Raw genomic sequence first — 4,006 nt, forward strand, 5'->3', positions numbered from 1 at the left:
TGGTTGCACAGAATCCCTCGTGGATCCCCGTCAAAAACGGGGGCGTACGGCCCACGAGGCTAGCCGGCCCAAGGAAAGGTACTGAACCATTTGGTTGCCTAATCACCATGGATTCTTGACGGAGCAGATTTTTGTTAGATCCCTCGGTAGGGGGCCAAGCGCAACTGGAAGTCATGGATCGGAGGTCACATGAGGGGTTTATCCAGATTCGAGCCTCCAAAAAAAATACCCTACGTCCTGCTGGTTTCGGTTGTTCATAATGAAGGGATACCTCGTGCAAGGGGTTACAATGGTGTTTGTTGTTGCTACCGAGAGTTTCTCCTATCTAAGGATAGATGATCAAGGGGAACCCTAGACCTCCCTTTATATAGACATGAGAGGTCTTTGTAGGAGAACACTGCAGAAAACAAAAAATTTCCGACCTACGCAACAGCCCAGGACCACTATGGAGACTGCATACAAGGTTTGATCTTTTCGTTACCGACTCGTAGCGCAGCGGAAGTAGAGTCGATGACGATCGACGGTGCACATCCCCGCAGCTAGGATTTACAACCTCCCAACCGCAAGGATGTATACCCTCGTTTGCCCCTCGGACAGCCCTCCAGGAGGCGGTCGGACAGTCCCCCGGACGGTGTTGCGGACAGCCCTTCGGGAGGACCTTCGAAACTCGGACGGTCACACAGACAGCCCTTCGGGAGGCACTCTCGAACTAAGACCTAAACTACGATTTCTCTACAGAGTTTCACACATACGGTGTCATCTATTCGGCAGGGCTTCGCCGTCCTGAACTAGTTCCCACCGGAACCCAGACAGTCTTTCGGCTCTACGAAACTATTTCGTGGGGATGGAGAGAGAAGCCAGATCATTGAAATGGCACTTGTATGTGAGAAAGAGTGAGTGTGGAGAGTGCATCGCCACCTCTATTTATAGGAAAACCCAAGGGGAAGGGTGGGACATGGAAAACCCAAAATACCCATGTTTTATGTCACACATAAAGGGCGTTATGGGGAAGCAAGTAGGGCTCCATGGAGCAGCCCCTCTTGGACGTCGAAAACCCTTGTGGGACCCCCCCAAGGGTTCCCATCCTTCCATGTCATCCCTAGATCTTTTGGGGCAACTCCCAAAAAGGTGGCTTTTCATAATGTAACCATAAAGCTGATTTCACTATTCATGACGACATTTTTCAGAGTCCGTTAAATCCGAAAATATTTCTATGGGTCTTAGAATTATTCCAATACCCACGAAAATCATTTTGGGTTCGTTTCGAAACAATTTCGGATCTGTAAATTTCATCTGCGAAAAGCAACCAAACCGGTCTCGGCAACTCCGGAAGATTTTCGGTTTTTATCTCGAAAAATTCCCAGAAGTTTCCCGTAAGCCGCCGTAATAACCATCCAGTTACGGATGACGTTTAACAAACCCCAAATTTCATGAATCAAGCATGAAGAAACTCGATACTCTCATGGTCTAAGGAATCATGCAAACATTAACCATCTATGTGTTATTAATCATTGACTTGTGACGAATGTATCTCATAGCATAACATCAAAACGGGTCGATTCAACACAATTGTTCTTCTAACATTGTGCCCTCAAAGTTGCTGGCATAGACATGCCCATGATTGGAAAAATATAATCATCATGCAACACTTGAGCTAGTCTTAGAGGAATGACTAGGAATACATTTTACCGTTTATTATTCCACACATGCACATGGGTTTTCCCCAGAGCCTTTATGGATATAGGGCCTCGGGAACCACAAAAATTATAGCATGGAATATAAACATAATTATGAGCATGGAGATAAATAATAACATTTATTATTGCCTCTAGGGCATATCTCCTACAGTCTTAGGGTTTACATGTTGGATGCGATTTGAGGCGTCGCCGCCCTCTAGTCTTGGACATCAAGAAGGTCGTCTGGCACCTGGTTAGCGCTACGCCGTGGACCTTTGGGCCCCCTTATGGTTGGTGAGGCCGGGCTCCTTGGTGTTAGCCACCCCTGGTACAGGACCCCGTCAGTAGCCCTCGAGCATGGCGAAGGTCGCAGGGAGGATCGCAATACCTCCGGCGGGCTCCTTCATTGCGCGTCCCTTGAGAGCCCAGATAACCTCCGAGTAAAACTCACTCGAAGGATCAGGCGGCCTTTAGTTCTGACGCCAAGCCGACGCCGTTGATGATCGCATCATCAGTCTTAAAAAAGGGGACCAACCGTAATTGTCGCCTCTATCTTCTGCAAAAAAAAGAAGAAAATAGAGAAAAAAACTCTCCCAAGGTGACGGAAAAAGTGGTCCTTTCCGCCGTAGGTGGACAGCGCCTCGAGTACGGATGTTTATAAGGAGAGGGAAACCGAGGGTTTCAAAACCCTACCTCATTCTAGCTCTCGCCCTTGCTCATCTCGAACCCTCTGTCGCGCCACCACATAGTTTTTCGTTGTTCCTGTCCCTTCGCCGCTGATGGCCAATACGAGGAGCGAGAGGGGCAGGATGGCTTCCGTCTCAGAGCTGCCCTCCAGGTCCGCCGGTGGAAAGCGAAAGAGGACCCGCTTTCATGGCTGGTTGGGCACGAAGTCCTTTCATGGTGCCAGTCCACAACTCCCCCGACAGCCCACAGCTTCCTTCACTGATTGGTGTGCGTACTCATGTTCCCACGCTCCTGACTCCCACCATCGAGGTCTCTCCTCCATCGTTATCGTCACGGAGTGGTATCTGTGGAAGCAAAGCAACGCATGCATTTTCGATCATTCTTGCCCCTCCGTCAACTACGTGATGCAATTCATCCATGAAGATGGGAGATGTTGGGCCAAAGCCGGCACCACCAGGATAGGTAACACAATTCCCGAGGTTTAGCTTATGTAGGTGGGGATGAGCACCCCCTCCCTCTCATGCTCGGCCATCATGTGCGCACATGCTAGTGTATGTGTGATGTGATGTAGCCTTGACATGTACTTTGCTTCTTCTCCTTCTATCGATAGAATGAACGCCCATATGCAAGCTCTGCGTATTTGCGAAAAAGATCTGTGCATTGTGCTGCAGATGTGACGACTGATGAAGCTTGTTCCATACGGGATGACTTGAACCTTGCTAATTCGTTGGGTTTCATCAAGTGGAGGTCAAGTCTGACTTCTAAATGTCACCAAAAAGAAGATGGAAGGACGCGATAACATTTTCTTGCGGGGTGGGTGGACATGACAACATCAACAGGGAAGGCCATTTTTACACATTGATTTTGTTCTGCTAGCTAAGCGGTGTACTCCTTCCGTCTGATGAAGAGTGTACATTTAGCTTTAAAATTTGTTCATAAAAGAGTGTATTTCTATCTTTCCAATACACTTTAAAGTAGAAAAAAATGTTTCTCTCTCATCACACGGTAATCAAGATCAATAACATTCTACATATGGTCTTCATAATTTCTACATGCATCTAACTCATTGGTGGTTAGGTAATTAAAGAGGAGAAAGATGACGGATTGCACCTTTCCGATGCATTTTTTACTTCATTTCATAACTTGTCTTAAAATTTCTATATGTACATTTTTCACTGGACGGAAGGAGTATGTGCTAGCTAATTATTGTTATTATAATAAAATTTCGTTTTATTGGATGGATGTCTAGCTAGCAATCTCATGAACGATATAATTTTGGTTCGAAACTAGTGAAGCTACCCACGATGGCCCTAAAAATGACGATGGCCTTAATAAAAAGAACATATCGTCGGCAGTGGAGCTTCGGCCAGAAGAAAGGTTGTCCAGGCAGTGGGGCCGTCTTGACTCTTGAGTGGGACTGGGAGCGGGAGCGGGAAGTTGTCCCGGTAGAGCGAGCGAGCACCGGGCACCGGGAGGGAGGGGGAAGGAAATGCCTGGGTCTCGCATACCGCCCCTCCTTCATAGGCCCTGTTTGTTCCCCAAATCGAATCCTCGCGTTTTCTCCCAAATCGGCCAAATCCCTAGCGAGGCTCCGTGCTGCATCCCGCGCAATGGGGCGGAGGGAGATCATGGACCCCGGCAGC

Source organism: Triticum urartu, chromosome 2 (assembly GCF_003073215.2).
Source record: "Triticum urartu cultivar G1812 chromosome 2, Tu2.1, whole genome shotgun sequence".
NCBI classification, from domain to species: Eukaryota; Viridiplantae; Streptophyta; class Magnoliopsida; order Poales; family Poaceae; genus Triticum; species Triticum urartu.